Source organism: Poecilia reticulata, chromosome 20, assembly GCF_904066995.2.
Source record: "Poecilia reticulata chromosome 20, P_reticulata-male-v2, whole genome shotgun sequence".
Lineage (NCBI taxonomy): Eukaryota > Metazoa > Chordata > Actinopteri > Cyprinodontiformes > Poeciliidae > Poecilia > Poecilia reticulata.
In genome coordinates, this window is record NC_088849.1 from 25,962,103 (window position 1) to 25,983,085 (window position 20,983).

The 20,983-nt window shown below is 47.2% G+C and overlaps 1 long non-coding RNA gene across 1 annotated transcript; it reads left to right on the forward strand.

Moving 5' to 3' along the window:
• The first annotated feature begins 911 nt into the window (after nt 1–911).
• Nucleotides 912–7,471, forward strand: LOC145549435 (uncharacterized). The gene is made up of 5 exons (XR_014085416.1): nt 912–1,022; nt 2,289–2,572; nt 2,658–2,758; nt 6,761–7,043; nt 7,129–7,471. It is a non-coding gene; the product is annotated as an uncharacterized LOC145549435 (long non-coding RNA).
• The last annotated feature ends 13,512 nt before the right edge of the window (nt 7,472–20,983 follow it).

A 20,983-nucleotide genomic window follows, 5' to 3' on the forward strand; every position in this document is an offset into this window, starting at 1 on the left:
TCAAAACAATTGACTCATCAGAACTTAAATCTAAAATGTAGTCAGTTCACTGGAGGCCTCTGCAGCTGGTGTGTCTCTGCAGTGAAAGGACGGGTCAGGGGGGTTTCTATTCAGGACGCAGCTGGATTCTGTAGGAGCTTCAGGAAGGCGGATACCAGAGTGAGCCGCACGAACGATACGGATTGATTTGGAATAAAAACCCGACCCTGGGTCACGTCCCTGTCATTCCTCCGTTTTTTGGAAGTTTTTTTAAAGCAGCATTTATAAAAACGTCCGGAAGACGTTCAAGAACGTTCAAACAACATTCGGAAGTATGCACTCTGTATAAGAAGTGAAAAATAAAAAAATGATTAAAAATAATAACAGTCACAAAAGTTTTAAAGATATAAAAACTAAATCAAGTGAAATGACAGCAAAAAAAAAAAAAACGAAAATTATTTGGGAACATTGAATGTTCAGTTTGCTGAACGGCGGATCCGAACATTCGACGTTCTACTTTCAGACTTACGTTCACTGACGTCATGCGAACGTGTTCTTGCTAGCTGGGTAGCCTGTTGCTAAGAGACGGTGTGTTTACTGGTAACTAAGCGCCACGAAGTAAACTTTGCTAAATTTGCCAACGGTAAATGTCTTGTGTCTAATCAGGTAAGCATTATTTTGAAAGAGCTCATGTTTTATAAACTATATAACTTATTATTAATTTGGTGTTAAGAGATAAACGGGATTTTTTCTGCTAACGAACTGCCACGAAGTATAAATGGAGATTTTTACTTTTGTGTTGAATGTGTGTTTTATAATATGATTAAAAAAAAAAGAAACTTTTCTGCAAAATCCACCAACTGCACAATTCTTGTTAGTGTAAAATTAATATTTCCAAAGAGCAGAAGAAATCTTATGTTTTTTTTAAATAACATTTTTTGTTGCTAGCCTGTTGCTAAGAGACGGTGTGTTTACTGGTAACTGAGTGCCACGAAGTAAACTTTGCAAAATTTGCCAACGGTAAATGTCTTGTGTCTAATCAGGTAAGCATTATCTTGAAAGAGCTCATGTTTTATAAACTATATAACTTGTTATTAATTTGGTTTTAAGAGATAAACGTTTTCTACTGCTAACGAACTGCCACGAAGTATAAATGGAGATTTTTACTTTTGTGTTGAATGTGTGTTTTGTTATATAATGACAAAAAAAAGCTTTTCTGCAAAATCCACCAACTGCACAATTCTTGTTAATGTAAAATAAGTGTTATTTCCAAAGAGCAGAAGAAATCTTATGTTTTTTGATCAATAATAATGTTTGTTGCTAATCTGTTGCTAAGAGATGATCGCGTTTTCTGGTAACCAAGTGCCACAAAGTAAATTAATTTTTAATTTTTATTTGTCCAAATCAGAAAGCAGTGCACAAACATTATCACAAACATTGCTAATGTAACTACTGCTCACATTAACCTTTTTCCTAAAACTATTTAGTTTATTTATTAACCATGTTTAGCACACTGTATGGAGGAAGTCATTGTAAGACAACATGCTAGTTATGCTATGCTACTGGCTGCATTTAGGCTAATATCGCCATTTTGGCTTGTACACTGATTTTAACATACTGACTGGAGTAAATCCATGTTTCTCTACATGCTTGTGACTCTCCACATGCTATTTAGTACATTGTATCTTACTTTAGCATTGAGGCTAATTTTTAGCATCAGAGTGTTGGGTTCCAACCAACGAGCTTTAAAATGTTCCTTTCTGTGAGAACCCTGTGTATCATCTGATGATGTTCATCAGGTTCAGATCTGATGTCCCTTCAATACATTTCCTGTTCCCAAGTTCTCTGACGGGCCCAGATAACGAGTCAGATTTCTAAGTTTTAAAATGTTATCAGAAAGGTAGAAAGTTTGCAGATTATTTTCCTTACACTTTACAGCTATGCAGCAGTTTTGTGTTGATCTGTAGTAATCATCTTTGTTGTAAAATATCTTGAAATTTGTGGCTGCAGCATTGCAAATGCTAGAAATAGTTATGGGATGTGAGCACTTCTGCACATCATGGTGCTTGTTAGAGAGCCCTAAATATTGTATGTTCATGTTATTTCCCTGAGTTACTCAACATATACTGTTACAGAAACTCATAGTGTTGGGGTCACATTGTTTGGGAAACATTTGATAGTTGTGCACATAAGAAAAAAGCAATGTAGTTTACTGCAAGGTGAAAAACTAGTTAAAATCAAACCTACTTGAAGATACTCAGACAAAGTGTATATATATTTATAAAAAATCCCTTCTCACCCTCCCGCAGCTGGACTCCTTCGTCCTCTGAGCTCGGGTCCTCTACCAGAAGCCTGGGAGCCGCAGTACCTTGGCTGTGCCTAGAACTGCACATTTCTGGACTGAGATGTCTGCTGCTGTTCCTGGGATCCCGTTTCAGCCACTGCTCCAGTTTGGAGGTGACGCCCCGAGGGCCCCTGCGCTCCTCGGCCCTGTAGACGCAGAGTGGATCCTAGCAACCTGCGGCCTCTTTGCCGGGAGTACTGGACGCCAGCTGATGGTGTTGACCCGCCGATTTCTGCCAGGATCGGTTTGGTAAATGCCAGGTCGCTGACAAATAAAACTTTGGTCATTAGGGATTTCTTTTCCTCTCATTGATTGGGTGTTTTATTTATCACAGAATCGTGGACAAGTGGTTTGGTGACTCCAGCATTTTTAAAGAACTTGAAACGCGGAACTGCGGCTATTTTAATGCTCCAAGGATGTCGGGGTCTGGTGGAGGTTGGTGACTGTTTTTAAAAGTTGTTTTACTTGTAAGCAGTAAAACAACTACTATGGGATTAGCTGTGAGATTAGCCTATCTGAAGTCGGCAGCTCTCACACTGTGCGGCGGTCTATCGGCCACCAAAGTACAACAAAAACTTTATAAATGACTTTTCTGATTTCCTGGCTGATATCATGCCAAGGTATGACGAGTTCTCATTGTTGGTGATTTTAATATTAATGTCTGTTGTCCATCTTGGCTCAGTCATTTCTTAATGCTATCGATTCTTTTACTTCTGTGCAGTCTGTGACTGGTGCTACCCATGAGCATGGTCACAGTCTTGATCTGGTTTTATCTGATGGTCTACCAGTTTGTAATTTAGTGATTGGTGACTCATTATTTTCAGACCATATGCCTGTTTGAGATAACGCTGTCCTGTGCTAAAGCTAAAGCTAAAACACGCTGCAGCTCGGTTCTGTCATGTTCTTAACCATTCTACTGCTGGTCAGTTTTCTTCTGCTTTTAATCAATTTATTGGTGTATAAAGTGCTTCATAAATAAAGTTGGTATGGGATGGTATGGTACTGTGGACTCCACCTTCCAGGACTTTTCCAGTTCCTCTCTGAGACCCTGATATGTCTCCAGTTTCTCGTGTTAATTTTTCCTGATGTTATAATCACTTGGTATTGCTACATCCACCACAACGGCTTTCCTCTGTTCTTTATCCACCACCACAATGTCCGGTTGGTTCACCTTCACCATTTTGTCTTTCTGGATCTGGAAGTCCCACAAGATCTTAGCTCGGTCATTCTCCACCACCTTTGGGGATGTTCCCCACTTTGATCTTCCAGCCCATATTCTGCACAGATGTTTCTGTACACTATGCCCGCCACTTGGTGATGTCATTCCATGTATGCTGTCCCTGCCAGCATCTTGCACCCTGCTGTTATGTGCTGGACTGTCTCAGGAGCCTCCTGGCACAACCTACACCATGGCTCTTGTGGTAGATCTGAGCCTCTATTGCTCTGGTGTTTAGAGTTCCTGTGCAGCCAGGATGAGAGCCTCTGACCTGTGGGCAAAGGCCGGCTCCTTGCAATTCCCATACTTACCAGCAAGGGAGGTCCTCAACACGCAGCTAGTGCTGCACTGGATGAGCCACCGGAAAACAGCAGAAAAAGACTTCAGAGAGATGTGGCTCACCCCAGCCACCATATGGAATATGGATTCAAACCCTCAGCAGACTCGGCTCCACCCAGCGTCAGGGCGTGTTTCAGAGCAGGAAGAAGAGGAATATCAGGTTTAACTGTCATCACAACATTTCTTTCTTCAAAACAATTGACTCATCAGAACTTAAATCTAAAATGTAATCAGTTCACTGGAGGCCTCTGCAGCTGGTGTGTCTCTGCAGTGAAAGGACGGGTCAGGGGGGTTTCTATTCAGGACGCAGCTGGATTCTGTAGGAGCTTCAGGAAGGCGGATACCAGAGTGAGCCGCACGAACGATACGGATTGATTTGGAATAAAAACCCGACCCTGGGTCACGTCCCTGTCATTCCTCCGTTTTTTGGAAGTTTTTTTAAAGCAGCATTTATAAAAACGTCCGGAAGACGTTCAAGAACGTTCAAACAACATTCGGAAGTATGCACTCTGTATAAGAAGTGAAACATAAAAAAATGTTTAAAAATAATAACAGTCACAAAAGTTTTAAAGATATAAAAACTAAATCAAGTGAAATGACAGCAAAAAAAAAAAGAAAATTATTTGGGAACATTGAATGTTCAGAGTGAACGTTCAGTTTGCTGAACGGCGGATCCGAACATTCGACGTTCTACTTTCAGACTTACGTTCACTGACGTCATGCGAACGTGTTCTTGCTAGCTGGGTAGCCTGTTGCTAAGAGACGGTGTGTTTACTGGTAACTAAGTGCCACGAAGTAAACTTTGCAAAATTTACCAACGGTAAATGTCTTGTGTCTAATCAGGTAAGCATTATCTTGAAAGAGCTCATGTTTTATAAACTATATAACTTGTTATTAATTTGGTTTTAAGAGATAAGCGTTTTCTACTGCTAACGAACTGCCACGAAGTATAAATGGAGATTTTTACTTTTGTGTTGAATGTGTGTTTTGTTATATAATGACAAAAAAAAGCTTTTCTGCAAAATCCACCAACTGCACAATTCTTGTTAATGTAAAATAAGTAGCATTTCGAAACAGCAGAAGAAATCTTATGTTTTTTATTTTTAAAATAACATTTTTTGTTGCTAGCCTGTTGCTAAGAGACGGTGTGTTTACTGGTAACTAAGTGCCACGAAGTAAACTTAAGATTTTCACTTTTGCAAAATTTACCAATCTTGTGTCTAATCAGGTAAGCATTATCTTGAAAGAGCTCATGTTTTATAAACTATATAACTTATTATTAATTTGGTGTTAAGAGATAAACGGGATTTTTTCTGCTAACGAACTGCCACAAAGTATAAATGGAGATTTTAACTTTTGTGTTGAATGTGTGTTTTATAATATGATAAAAAAAAAGAAACTTTTCTGCAAAATCCACCAACTGCACAATTCTTGTTAATGTAAAATTAATATTTCCAAAGAGCAGAAGAAATCTTTTTCTTTTTTTTAAATAACATTTTTTGTTGCTAGCCTGTTGCTAAGAGACGGTGTGTTTACTGGTAACTAAGTGCCACGAAGTAAACTAAGATTTTCACTTTTGCAAAATTTGCCAACGGTAAATGTCTTGTGTCTAATCAGGTAAGCATTATTTTGAAAGAGCTCATGTTTTATAAACTATATAACTTGTTATTAATTTGGTTTTAAGAGATAAGCGTTTTCTACTGCTAACGAACTGCCACGAAGTATAAATGGAGATTTTTACTTTTGTGTTTAATGTGTGTTTTGTTATATAATGACAAAAAAAAGCTTTTCTGCAAAATCCACCAACTGCACAATTCTTGTTAATGTAAAATAAGTGTTATTTCCAAACAGCAGAATAAATCTTATGTTTTTTGATCAATAATAATGTTTGTTGCTAATCTGTTGCTAAGAGATGATCGCGTTTTCTGGTAACCAAGTGCCACAAAGTAAATTAATTTTTAATTTTAATTTGTCCAAATCAGAAAGCAGTGCACAAACATTATCACAAACATTGCTAATGTAACTACTGCTCACATTAACCTTTTTCCTAAAACTATTTAGTTTATTTATTAACCATGTTTAGCACACTGTATGGAGGAAGTCATTGTAAGACAACATGCTAGTTATGCTATGCTACTGGCTGCATTTAGGCTAATATCGCCATTTTGGCTTGTACACTGATTTTAACATACTGACTGGAGTAAATCCATGTTTCTCTACATGCTTGTGACTCTCCACATGCTATTTAGTACATTGTATCTTACTTTAGCATTGAGGCTAATTTTTAGCATCAGAGTGTTGGGTTCCAACCAACGAGCTTTAAAATGTTCCTTTCTGTGAGAACCCTGTGTATCATCTGATGATGTTCATCAGGTTCAGATCTGATGTCCCTTCAATACATTTCCTGTTCCCAAGTTCTCTGACGGGCCCAGATAACGAGTCAGATTTCTAAGTTTTAAAATGTTATCAGAAAGGTAGAAAGTTTGCAGATTATTTCCTTACACTTTACAGCTATGCAGCAGTTTTGTGTTGATCTGTAGTAATCATCTTTGTTGTAAAATATCTTGAAATTTGTGGCTGCAGCATTGCAAATGCTAGAAATAGTTATGGGATGTGAGCACTTCTGCACATCATGGTGCTTGTTAGAGAGCCCTAAATATTGTATGTTCATGTTATTTCCCTGAGTTACTCAACATATACTGTTACAGAAACTCATAGTGTTGGGGTCACATTGTTTGGGAAACATTTGATAGTTGTGCACATAAGAAAAAAGCAATGTAGTTTACTGCAAGGTGAAAAACTAGTTAAAATCAAACCTACTTGAAGATACTCAGACAAAGTGTATATATATTTATAAAAAATCCCTTTTCACCCTCCCGCAGCTGGACTCCTTCGTCCTCTGAGCTCGGGTCCTCTACCAGAAGCCTGGGAGCCGCAGTACCTTGGCTGTGCCTAGAACTGCACATTTCTGGACTGAGATGTCTGCTGCTGTTCCTGGGATCCCGTTTCAGCCACTGCTCCAGTTTGGAGGTGACGCCCGAGGGCCCCTGCGCTCCTCGGCCCTGTAGACGCAGAGTGGATCCTAGCAACCTGCGGCCTCTTTGCCGGGAGTACTGGACGCCAGCTGATGGTGTTGACCCGCCGATTTCTGCCAGGATCGGTTTGGTAAATGCCAGGTCGCTGACAAATAAAACTTTGGTCATTAGGGATTTCTTTTCCTCTCATTGATTGGGTGTTTTATTTATCACAGAATCGTGGACAAGTGGTTTGGTGACTCCAGCATTTTTAAAGAACTTGAACCGCGGAACTGCGGCTATTTTAATGCTCCAAGGATGTCGGGGTCTGGTGGAGGTTGGTGACTGTTTTTAAAAGTTGTTTTACTTGTAAGCAGTAAAACAACTACTATGGGATTAGCTGTGAGATTAGCCTATCTGAAGTCGGCAGCTCTCACACTGTGCGGCGGTCTATCGGCCACCAAAGTACAACAAAAACTTTATAAATGACTTTTCTTATTTCCTGGCTGATATCATGCCAAGGTATGACGAGTTCTCATTGTTGGGGATTTTAATATTAATGTCTGTTGTCCTTCTTCACCTATGGCTCAGTCATTTCTTAATGCTATCGATTCTTTTACTTCTGTGCAGTCTGTGACTGGTGCTACCCATGAGCATGGTCACAGTCTTGATCTGGTTTTATCTGATGGTCTACCAGTTTGTAATTTAGTGATTGGTGACTCATTATTTTCAGACCATATGCCTGTTTGAGATAACGCTGTCCTGTGCTAAAGCTAAAGCTAAAACACGCTGCAGCTCGGTTCTGTCATGTTCTTAACCATTCTACTGCTGGTCAGTTTTCTTCTGTTTTTAATCAATTTATTGGTGTATAAAGTGCTTCATAAATAAAGTTGGTATGGGATGGTATGGTACTGTGGACTCCACCTTCCAGGTCTTTTCCAGTTCCTCTCTGAGGCCCTGATATTTCTCCAGTTTCTCGTGCTAATTTTTCCTGATGTTATAATCACTTGGTATTGCTACATCCACCACAACGGCTTTCCTCTGTTGTTTATCCACCACCACAATGTCCGGTTGGTTCACCTTCACCATTTTGTCTGTCTGGATCTGGAAGTCCCACAAGATCTTAGCTCGGTCATTCTCCACCACCTTTGGGGATGTTCCCCACTTTGATCTTCCAGCCCATATTCTGCACAGATGTTCCTGTACACTATGCCCGCCACTTGGTTATGTCGTTCCATGTATGCTGTCCCTGCCAGCATCTTGCACCCTGCTGTTATGTGCTGGACTGTCTCAGGAGCCTCCTTGCACAACCTACACCATGGCTCTTGTGGTAGATCTGAGCCTCTATTGCTCTGGTGTTTAGAGTTCCTGTGCAGCCAGGATGAGAGCCTCTGACCTGTGGGCAAAGGCCGGCTCCTTGCAATTCCCATACTTACCAGCAAGGGAGGTCCTCAACACGCAGCTAGTGCTGCACGGGATGAGCCACCGGAAAACAGCAGAAAAAGACTTCAGAGAGATGTAGCTCACCCCAGCCACCATATGGACCTCCAGAAACTTGCTGGTAAGCAGGCGCAGGCAGATGCCCCCCCGTGGCTGTGATCCGAATGGTGGCAACAAAAAGAAAAACATACAGAGCTACAGGTGGCGCAAGGTCACAGCCACAAAGAAGAATCGCCTGCGCCTGTATGGACGAAGGAGCCGGCGCTCCACGGACAAAGGTCCCAGCAGCAGCGGCCTGGCTCTCCGGGTGTGGCAGGTGGGAAGGAGCAATGGGGGGGAAAGCCCCTCTGACCACCATCGCTGTTTGGAAGGATGGGATGGCTCCAGCCAAATCATCAACGTGAGCCATCCTGTCCTTCCAAACAGACTCCAGGATGGTGGCTCATGGGATCCTCCCGGTCAGAGCCGTCATGCACTCCCAAGACATCTGGCCCCCGACCCTGAGTCGGTGAGGGACCTTTTGTGGGAGTGCAGCGCTGCTGTGGACCTGTGGGCAAAGGCCGGCTCCTTGCAATTCCCATACTTGCCAGCAAGGGAGGTCCTCAACACGCAGCTAGTCCTGCACGGGATGAGCCACCGGAAAGCATCAAAAAAAGACTTCACAGAAATGTAGCTCACCCCAGCCACCATATGGACCTCCAGAAACTTGCTGGTAAGCAGGCGCAGGCAGATGCCCCCCCGTGGCTGTGATCCGAATGGTGGCAACAAAAAGAAAAACATACAGAGCTACAGGTGGCGCAAGGTCACAGCCACAAAGAAGAATCGCCTGCGCCTGTATGGACGAAGGAGCCGGCGCTCCACGGACAAAGGTCCCAGCAGCAGCGGCCTGGCTCTCCGGGTGTGGCAGGTGGGAAGGAGCAATGGGGGGGAAAGCCCCTCTGACCACCATCGCTGTTTGGAAGGATGGGATGGCTCCAGCCAAATCATCAACGTGAGCCATCCTGTCCTTCCAAACAGACTCCAGGATGGTGGCTCATGGGATCCTCCCGGTCAGAGCCGTCATGCACTCCCAAGACATCTGGCCCCCGACCCTGAGTCAGTGAGGGACCTTTTGTGGGAGTGCAGCGCTGCTGTGGACCTGTGGGCAAAGGCCGGCTCCTTGCAATTCCCATACTTGCCAGCAAGGGAGGTCCTCAACACGCAGCTAGTGCTGCACGGGATGAGCCACCGGAAAGCATCAAAAAAAGACTTCACAGAAATGTAGCTCACCCCAGCCACCATATGGACCTCCAGAAACTTGCTGGTAAGCAGGCGCAGGCAGATGCCCCCCCGTGGCTGTGATCCGAATGGTGGCAACAAAAGAAAAACATACAGAGCTACAGGTGGCGCAAGGTCACAGCCACAAAGAAGAATCGCCTGCGCCTGTATGGACGAAGGAGCCGGCGCTCCACGGACAAAGGTCCCAGCAGCAGCGGCCTGGCTCTCCGGGTGTGGCAGGTGGGAAGGAGCAATGGGGGGGAAAGCCCCTCTGACCACCATCGCTGTTTGGAAGGATGGGATGGCTCCAGCCAAATCATCAACGTGAGCCATCCTGTCCTTCCAAACAGACTCCAGGATGGTGGCTCATGGGATCCTCCCGGTCAGAGCCGTCATGCACTCCCAAGACATCTGGCCCCCGACCCTGAGTCGGTGAGGGACCTTTTGTGGGAGTGCAGCGCTGCTGTGGACCTGTGGGCAAAGGCCGGCTCCTTGCAATTCCCATACTTGCCAGCAAGGGAGGTCCTCAACACGCAGCTAGTCCTGCACGGGATGAGCCACCGGAAAGCATCAAAAAAAGACTTCACAGAAATGTAGCTCACCCCAGCCACCATATGGACCTCCAGAAACTTGCTGGTAAGCAGGCGCAGGCAGATGCCCCCCCGTGGCTGTGATCCGAATGGTGGCAACAAAAAGAAAAACATACAGAGCTACAGGTGGCGCAAGGTCACAGCCACAAAGAAGAATCGCCTGCGCCTGTATGGACGAAGGAGCCGGCGCTCCACGGACAAAGGTCCCAGCAGCAGCGGCCTGGCTCTCCGGGTGTGGCAGGTGGGAAGGAGCAATGGGGGGGAAAGCCCCTCTGACCACCATCGCTGTTTGGAAGGATGGGATGGCTCCAGCCAAATCATCAACGTGAGCCATCCTGTCCTTCCAAACAGACTCCAGGATGGTGGCTCATGGGATCCTCCCGGTCAGAGCCGTCATGCACTCCCAAGACATCTGGCCCCCGACCCTGAGTCGGTGAGGCACCTTTTGTGGGAGTGCAGCGCTGCTGTGGACCTGTGGGCAAAGGCCGGCTCCTTGCAATTCCCATACTTGCCAGCAAGGGAGGTCCTCAACACGCAGCTAGTGCTGCACGGGATGAGCCACCGGAAAGCATCAAAAAAAGACTTCACAGAAATGTAGCTCACCCCAGCCACCATATGGACCTCCAGAAACTTGCTGGTAAGCAGGCGCAGGCAGATGCCCCCCCGTGGCTGTGATCCGAATGGTGGCAACAAAAAGAAAAACATACAGAGCTACAGGTGGCGCAAGGTCACAGCCACAAAGAAGAATCGCCTGCGCCTGTATGGACGAAGGAGCCGGCGCTCCACGGACAAAGGTCCCAGCAGCAGCGGCCTGGCTCTCCGGGTGTGGCAGGTGGGAAGGAGCAATGGGGGGGAAAGCCCCTCTGACCACCATCGCTGTTTGGAAGGATGGGATGGCTCCAGCCAAATCATCAACGTGAGCCATCCTGTCCTTCCAAACAGACTCCAGGATGGTGGCTCATGGGATCCTCCCGGTCAGAGCCGTCATGCACTCCCAAGACATCTGGCCCCCGACCCTGAGTCGGTGAGGGACCTTTTGTGGGAGTGCAGCGCTGCTGTGGACCTGTGGGCAAAGGCCGGCTCCTTGCAATTCCCATACTTGCCAGCAAGGGAGGTCCTCAACACACAGCTAGTGCTGCACGGGATGAGCCACCGGAAAGCATCAAAAAAAGACTTCACAGAAATGTAGCTCACCCCAGCCACCATATGGACCTCCAGAAACTTGCTGGTAAGCAGGCGCAGGCAGATGCCCCCCCGTGGCTGTGATCCGAATGGTGGCAACAAAAAGAAAAACATACAGAGCTACAGGTGGCGCAAGGTCACAGCCACAAAGAAGAATCGCCTGCGCCCGTATGGACGAAGGAGCCGGCGCTCCACGGACAAAGGTCCCAGCAGCAGCGGCCTGGCTCTCCGGGTGTGGCAGGTGGGAAGGAGCAATGGGGGGGAAAGCCCCTCTGACCACCATCGCTGTTTGGAAGGATGGGATGGCTCCAGCCAAATCATCAACGTGAGCCATCCTGTCCTTCCAAACAGACTCCAGGATGGTGGCTCATGGGATCCTCCCGGTCAGAGCCGTCATGCACTCCCAAGACATCTGGCCCCCGACCCTGAGTCGGTGAGGGACCTTTTGTGGGAGTGCAGCGCTGCTGTGGACCTGTGGGCAAAGGCCGGCTCCTTGCAATTCCCATACTTGCCAGCAAGGGAGGTCCTCAACACGCAGCTAGTCCTGCACGGGATGAGCCACCGGAAAGCATCAAAAAAGACTTCACAGAAATGTAGCTCACCCCAGCCACCATATGGACCTCCAGAAACTTGCTGGTAAGCAGGCGCAGGCAGATGCCCCCCGTGGCTGTGATCCGAATGGTGGCAACAAAAAGAAAACATACAGAGCTACAGGTGGCGCAAGGTCACAGCCACAAAGAAGAATCGCCTGCGCCTGTATGGACGAAGGAGCCGGCGCTCCACGGACAAAGGTCCCAGCAGCAGCGGCCTGGCTCTCCGGGTGTGGCAGGTGGGAAGGAGCAATGGGGGGAAAGCCCCTCTGACCACCATCGCTGTTTGGAAGGATGGGATGGCTCCAGCCAAATCATCAACGTGAGCCATCCTGTCCTTCCAAACAGACTCCAGGATGGTGGCTCATGGGATCCTCCCGGTCAGAGCCGTCATGCACTCCCAAGACATCTGGCCCCCGACCCTGAGTCGGTGAGGGACCTTTTGTGGGAGTGCAGCGCTGCTGTGGACCTGTGGGCAAAGGCCGGCTCCTTGCAATTCCCATACTTGCCAGCAAGGGAGGTCCTCAACACGCAGCTAGTGCTGCACGGGATGAGCCACCGGAAAGCATCAAAAAAGACTTCACAGAAATGTAGCTCACCCCAGCCACCATATGGACCTCCAGAAACTTGCTGGTAAGCAGGCGCAGGCAGATGCCCGCCCGTGGCTGTGATCCGAATGGTGGCAACAAAAAGAAAAACATACAGGGCTACAGGTGGCGCAAGGTCACAGCCACAAAGAAGAATCGCCTGCGCCTGTATGGACGAAGGAGCCGGCGCTCCACGGACAAAGGTCCCAGCAGCAGCGGCCTGGCTCTCCGGGTGTGGCAGGTGGGAAGGAGCAATGGGGGGAAAGCCCCTCTGACCACCATCGCTGTTTGGAAGGATGGGATGGCTCCAGCCAAATCATCAACGTGAGCCATCCTGTCCTTCCAAACAGACTCCAGGATGGTGGCTCATGGGATCCTCCCGGTCAGAGCCGTCATGCACTCCCAAGACATCTGGCCCCCGACCCTGAGTCGGTGAGGGACCTTTTGTGGGAGTGCAGCGCTGCTGTGGACCTGTGGGCAAAGGCCGGCTCCTTGCAATTCCCATACTTGCCAGCAAGGGAGGTCCTCAACACGCAGCTAGTGCTGCACGGGATGAGCCACCGGAAAGCATCAAAAAAGACTTCACAGAAATGTAGCTCACCCCAGCCACCATATGGACCTCCAGAAACTTGCTGGTAAGCAGGCGCAGGCAGATGCCCCCCCGTGGCTGTGATCCGAATGGTGGCAACAAAAGAAAAACATACAGAGCTACAGGTGGCGCAAGGTCACAGCCACAAAGAAGAATCGCCTGCGCCTGTATGGACGAAGGAGCCGGCGCTCCACGGACAAAGGTCCCAGCAGCAGCGGCCTGGCTCTCCGGGTGTGGCAGGTGGGAAGGAGCAATGGGGGGGAAAGCCCCTCTGACCACCATCGCTGTTTGGAAGGATGGGATGGCTCCAGCCAAATCATCAACGTGAGCCATCCTGTCCTTCCAAACAGACTCCAGGATGGTGGCTCATGGGATCCTCCCGGTCAGAGCCGTCATGCACTCCCAAGACATCTGGCCCCCGACCCTGAGTCGGTGAGGGACCTTTTGTGGGAGTGCAGCGCTGCTGTGGACCTGTGGGCAAAGGCCGGCTCCTTGCAATTCCCATACTTGCCAGCAAGGGAGGTCCTCAACACGCAGCTAGTCCTGCACGGGATGAGCCACCGGAAAGCATCAAAAAAAGACTTCACAGAAATGTAGCTCACCCCAGCCACCATATGGACCTCCAGAAACTTGCTGGTAAGCAGGCGCAGGCAGATGCCCCCCCGTGGCTGTGATCCGAATGGTGGCAACAAAAAGAAAAACATACAGAGCTACAGGTGGCGCAAGGTCACAGCCACAAAGAAGAATCGCCTGCGCCTGTATGGACGAAGGAGCCGGCGCTCCACGGACAAAGGTCCCAGCAGCAGCGGCCTGGCTCTCCGGGTGTGGCAGGTGGGAAGGAGCAATGGGGGGGAAAGCCCCTCTGACCACCATTGCTGTTTGGAAGGATGGGATGGCTCCAGCCAAATCATCAACGTGAGCCATCCTGTCCTTCCAAACAGACTCCAGGATGGTGGCTCATGGGATCCTCCCGGTCAGAGCCGTCATGCACTCCCAAGACATCTGGCCCCCGACCCTGAGTCGGTGAGGCACCTTTTGTGGGAGTGCAGCGCTGCTGTGGACCTGTGGGCAAAGGCCGGCTCCTTGCAATTCCCATACTTGCCAGCAAGGGAGGTCCTCAACACGCAGCTAGTGCTGCACGGGATGAGCCACCGGAAAGCATCAAAAAAAGACTTCACAGAAATGTAGCTCACCCCAGCCACCATATGGACCTCCAGAAACTTGCTGGTAAGCAGGCGCAGGCAGATGCCCCCCCGTGGCTGTGATCCGAATGGTGGCAACAAAAAGAAAAACATACAGAGCTACAGGTGGCGCAAGGTCACAGCCACAAAGAAGAATCGCCTGCGCCTGTATGGACGAAGGAGCCGGCGCTCCACGGACAAAGGTCCCAGCAGCAGCGGCCTGGCTCTCCGGGTGTGGCAGGTGGGAAGGAGCAATGGGGGGAAAGCCCCTCTGACCACCATTGCTGTTTGGAAGGATGGGATGGCTCCAGCCAAATCATCAACGTGAGCCATCCTGTCCTTCCAAACAGACTCCAGGATGGTGGCTCATGGGATCCTCCCGGTCAGAGCCGTCATGCACTCCCAAGACATCTGGCCCCGACCCTGAGTCGGTGAGGCACCTTTTGTGGGAGTGCAGCGCTGCTGTGGACCTGTGGGCAAAGGCCGGCTCCTTGCAATTCCCATACTTGCCAGCAAGGGAGGTCCTCAACACGCAGCTAGTGCTGCACGGGATGAGCCACCGGAAAGCATCAAAAAAAGACTTCACAGAAATGTAGCTCACCCCAGCCACCATATGGACCTCCAGAAACTTGCTGGTAAGCAGGCGCAGGCAGATGCCCCCCCGTGGCTGTGATCCGAATGGTGGCAACCACAAGAAAACATACAGAGCTACAGGTGGCGCAAGGTCACAGCCACAAAGAAGAATCGCCTGCGCCTGTATGGACGAAGGAGCCGGCGCTCCACGGACAAAGGTCCCAGCAGCAGCGGCCTGGCTCTCCGGGTGTGGCAGGTGGGAAGGAGCAATGGGGGGGAAAGCCCCTCTGACCACCATCGCTGTTTGGAAGGATGGGATGGCTCCAGCCAAATCATCAACGTGAGCCATCCTGTCCTTCCAAACAGACTCCAGGATGGTGGCTCATGGGATCCTCCCGGTCAGAGCCGTCATGCACTCCCAAGACATCTGGCCCCCGACCCTGAGTCGGTGAGGGACCTTTTGTGGGAGTGCAGCGCTGCTGTGGACCTGTGGGCAAAGGCCGGCTCCTTGCAATTCCCATACTTGCCAGCAAGGGAGGTCCTCAACACGCAGCTAGTCCTGCACGGGATGAGCCACCGGAAAGCATCAAAAAAGACTTCACAGAAATGTAGCTCACCCCAGCCACCATATGGACCTCCAGAAACTTGCTGGTAAGCAGGCGCAGGCAGATGCCCCCCGTGGCTGTGATCCGAATGGTGGCAACAAAAAGAAAAACATACAGAGCTACAGGTGGCGCAAGGTCACAGCCACAAAGAAGAATCGCCTGCGCCTGTATGGACGAAGGAGCCGGCGCTCCACGGACAAAGGTCCCAGCAGCAGCGGCCTGGCTCTCCGGGTGTGGCAGGTGGGAAGGAGCAATGGGGGGGAAAGCCCCTCTGACCACCATCGCTGTTTGGAAGGATGGGATGGCTCCAGCCAAATCATCAACGTGAGCCATCCTGTCCTTCCAAACAGACTCCAGGATGGTGGCTCATGGGATCCTCCCGGTCAGAGCCGTCATGCACTCCCAAGACATCTGGCCCCCGACCCTGAGTCGGTGAGGCACCTTTTGTGGGAGTGCAGCGCTGCTGTGGACCTGTGGGCAAAGGCCGGCTCCTTGCAATTCCCATACTTGCCAGCAAGGGAGGTCCTCAACACGCAGCTAGTGCTGCACGGGATGAGCCATCGGAAAGCATCAAAAAAAGACTTCACAGAAATGTAGCTCACCCCAGCCACCATATGGACCTCCAGAAACTTGCTGGTAAGCAGGCGCAGGCAGATGCCCCCCCGTGGCTGTGATCCGAATGGTGGCAACAAAAAGAAAAACATACAGAGCTACAGGTGGCGCAAGGTCACAGCCACAAAGAAGAATCGCCTGCGCCTGTATGGACGAAGGAGCCGGCGCTCCACGGACAAAGGTCCCAGCAGCAGCGGCCTGGCTCTCCGGGTGTGGCAGGTGGGAAGGAGCAATGGGGGGGAAAGCCCCTCTGACCACCATCGCTGTTTGGAAGGATGGGATGGCTCCAGCCAAATCATCAACGTGAGCCATCCTGTCCTTCCAAACAGACTCCAGGATGGTGGCTCATGGGATCCTCCCGGTCAGAGCCGTCATGCACTCCCAAGACATCTGGCCCCCGACCCTGAGTCGGTGAGGGACCTTTTGTGGGAGTGCAGCGCTGCTGTGGACCTGTGGGCAAAGGCCGGCTCCTTGCAATTCCCATACTTGCCAGCAAGGGAGGTCCTCAACACGCAGCTAGTGCTGCACGGGATGAGCCACCGGAAAGCATCAAAAAAAGACTTCACAGAGATGTAGCTCACCCCAGCCACCATATGGACCTCCAGATACTTGCTAATAACCAGGCGCAGGCAGATTCAGACACCAAAAGTCTCCTCCCATACATGGATGGCATCAAACTGTATGCCAAAAGTGAGCGAGACATTGACTCACTGATCCACACCACCAGGATCTGCAGCTCTTACATTGGGATGTCATTTGAGCTAGAGAAGTGTGGCGGATGGTTAAAACGAGAGGTAAGGTCATCCATACAGAAGGGGCCTCATTCCCAGAAGGAACAATAGCAGACATTTAGAAAAACCACAAGGAAATGACAACCTCGATCAGGTCACAAGGAAAGGAGCCACAGCCTAATACCTCCAACGGATAAGGCAAGTCCTGAGAAACCAGCTCAATGGCAAGAACAAAACCTGTGCGATAAACAGCTATGCCATGCCAGTAATCAGACCCTGCAGGAATAACTAGCTGGTCAAAGGAGGAGATAAAGACCACGGATGTTAAGATTTGGAAGCTACTAACCATGCATGGAGGGTTCCACCCCAAATCCAGCACCCTAACTAAACATGAGGGTGTAGTCAGGGTGGTCAATAAGGCAGGTGATTCCTTGAGTTTGGTTTTCTAAATTGATGGAACTAAACCTTTAGAGACTCCTAAAGACCTTTATCGGAAATAAAGGCCCCTCTTAGAGGATTAAGAGGCAGAGCGACCACAAAGCTGATTTGCTGGATTCCGTGAAGACGTTTGCAGGCTAAGGAGGAAATTCAACCCATTTCAGGAAGAATGGGTCTAAGTGGTTCCAGCACACAATCTCCTCCTCAGGGTGAAATGTTTGGAATGCTGAACATAAATATTTTGTTGATAAATTACAGGCCTTAATATGTTTAATTTTTCCTTTGTGGGTTTGAATAAATAAAAAAAACTATTTCTTAAAAGGATCAATTAATTAATTTCATTTATAAGGGACCCTTTCATACTAAAAGCAGCTCTAAGAGCTGTACTAACAATTAGCCCAGGTTTCTCTGACAAACTGTTCCACAAACAGGAGCCATAATACTGGATGAATAATAAATGACTAAAACTATATGATCACGTAAAAGGTTAAAATAAGATCCATAAATATAAATATATAGAAAACAACAAGGAAAAAGACAAAACAAACCCTAATCAATTTCTATTTGCTCTTTCTCTTTCCCTCTGTCTGAGTCTCGCGCGGTGCATCTGACCTCTGACCTCAACTCCTCACACCTGTCCTCCCATGGACCAGATGATGTCCCTCCTACAAAACCAGCCAATGAAAATGATCGAGAAGATCTGGAGGATCAAGAAGACCGAAACGACCTCCATCACCTCCAGGGTGTGAGACGGAGCTTTAACAACCTCCACTGGTCTGATGTCCAGTTTCAGCGTAGAGGAAGAAAAGCTAAACATGCTTCAGAGCTGTGAGAGACGACGACTCTGAGCTGTTGACGCTCGTTTCATCTGTGGACAACATGGACATTTCCTGAGGGACGATCTGGACAACCCAAAGATCCAACGCCAAAACAGGAAGACAGGAAGCCGGAGGAGAGAAACGGGGGAGGATTTGGCTTCAGTAACGCCGAGACCGAGTGGGGGAGAGGGGCGAGAAGGAAGGAGCAACATGAATCCACATCAACCACCGTGAAGGACGACCTGTCTGTAACGTCCATCTAGATCATGACTTTAAATCTGACACAGCAACAGAGTGAGCAGCAAAACTTCACTCAAGTATCAAGTACTTCAGCTTTTGACACCAAAGAGGAGCAACAGCTAGTTCAGATGTTTCTGAAAGGCTCTCAGCTCAAAGAACTATTGCTGGTCCACTGGCGAGTGGCCGAAGAGGAGAGTGGAGATTTACACTTAGATATGCATTTAAATGAGAAAATCAACTTGGTTTTTTATATGTTTAACTTTGACCAAAGACGATGAAATCAGATGTTGCCTGGTTGTTTATAACTTGGGTTTATTTAGAATCAAAGAGGATGAAGATCACTTTGAAACTGTTTTGTTTTAATTTGAAGAGTCGGCATTAGAATCTGGTGGGGCAACATTATAATTTTACTTGTTTATTATGACGTGAGTTATATTAAAATCAAAGAGAATGAGATTATATTAAATTTTAATTAGTTTTTCATAGGAGGATGACTTAATATCACCAAAATTACATTTAGGATTTAAAATTAAATTTACATTTAGGATTTAAATTGAGTGTAAAACCTAGATTTTCATTAGCATAAGCAACGTAAAATGAAATTATTCATAATTATCGTGTTAGGGATGTCTAAGGATTGAAATGCATGCTCTTATTTTGCAGAGAAGAATTTGGGATTAAAAATAATTACTTATGTAAACATTTGGAAATATTAGAAAACGGTTTGGTATCCCGCTGGTACTTTACTTCCAAATACATTATTTCAAATTCATCCTTTTAAAGTTTTGTGAAAGATGACAAAACATATCGTCTCCCTGGCAAGGAGAGGTTGCAGGGTAACTTTTCCTACCTAACAGAGGTGAAACAATAAAGGGATGAATGGATGAATGCCAGTGGGGTTTTCGTATCCTGCGTATATGATTTTGTTTCATCATACAGAATAATGTTTCAATGGCTGAATGAATATGTAATGTCTTAAAATGTATGGGATAATTTTTCACTTTTCACTATAAAAATTGTAGAAATGTCCTTTTATATCAGACTCATGTTGCCTGGCAGAGCTTTCCATCCAGAACTGCTTCATGATTGATTGTCCTACTCTGTATTGTGCACAATTCATAAATAAACCTGATTGAGTGATTTTACCTGAACAGTGCTTGGTAATAGTTTTTTTTCCACAACAACGGACAAAAACATTAAAGGCTCTCAAGTAAAAGGCGTGGCGGTTTTAGCTAATGTTAGACCCATGAGCAACATGCTAACATTAGCATATTAGCCTGCAAAGACTTTTGTGCGTCATCTTTTTAAAGAAAAATCAACATGTAACCGTATGTATGCGAGTAGTAAAGACATACATGACACATGAAAACATACTGAAGACGAATAACTCGCCTTTAAAGAAGTTCTGCTTCTTCCAATGTTCAAGTCCACAAACGTTCTGGAAGCTTCCCACACTTTCCTGAGCACCGCTGAGCTGAAGCATTCGCTCCAGTAACAAAAATAGTCAAATCCAGTTTACGCAAAATAACGTAGTCTTGTACTTTTCTCAGGCCAAACATGTACATTACTCACATTACTTGAGTTGAATAAACAATTTAGTGAGACTTGAGTAAAGCATACAAACCTAATTTATGTAATAGGTAAGTAAAGACACTGCGCAGAACCCTCGAGCTCCCAGGCCTCTGGCAGAGGACCGAGCTCAGAGGACGACAGCGGGAGACCAAGAGAGAAGAGATATATAGTAATAAAATGTTTCTGTAATAGCTGTAGCTTTTTTAGGGTAAGTCTGCAGGTGCTTTTCACATCTTCAATCTCCGTGTCTTTCCTTTGCAAACTCGCTCAAGCTCTGTTCTCTGGCAGCATACTGAGGATACATGTTTAGCTTTTGCCACAGGTTCTCTTGGATTGGATTGAGATTCGCACTTTGACTCTATCTGAAAGTTTTTGGTTGATGGAAGATGGTGAGAAGTGAGACACTATGGACCTTACCACACGGGCCGCGTTTCATTGGCTAATGCCCATTTTACGTCACAGTGCACCTACCACGTGCGTGACCGTCTCACAAACACAAGCTACAGTAGTAAACACATGCTAATATACGTTGTGGACTAGCAGTCCGGCAGAAAGTTTTTGCGTCAGGACTCTAAAAAAAATGGTTCTCCACCGTCAGTGGGGTATCTGTACAGGCGATGTCAGGTATCCTGATCGTGTTTGTGGAACTAAAATTCACAGATTTCCAAAATCTGAAACGGAAAGCCTTACTTGGATTAAACCTTGTGCACGACCGCATTAGCAGCTCAACCGTCGTAGGATCAATAAGAACAAAGTGTCTGCTGGCGTAAGTATTATTGCTTTGCTTTCTTTGTGTTTAGTGAATGAAAAAAATAGTCAATAATAAACACATGAAAACCTTTTAGCCAAGTACAGCATAATGGCAGTATCGATACAACTTCTACATCCTGAAGTCTGTCTGTTACAGCCTTACGTTAGCTGAACAGATCAATATGCAATGTGTACCGTATCTGACATACATTAAAGATTTTATTTCACCTGAAAAGGCTTTTTGCTAAACTGTAATCGTGTTAGCCACGCTAGCTTTTGCTAAACTGTAATCGTGTTAGCCACCCTAACTTTTACAAAACTGTAATTGTGTTAGCC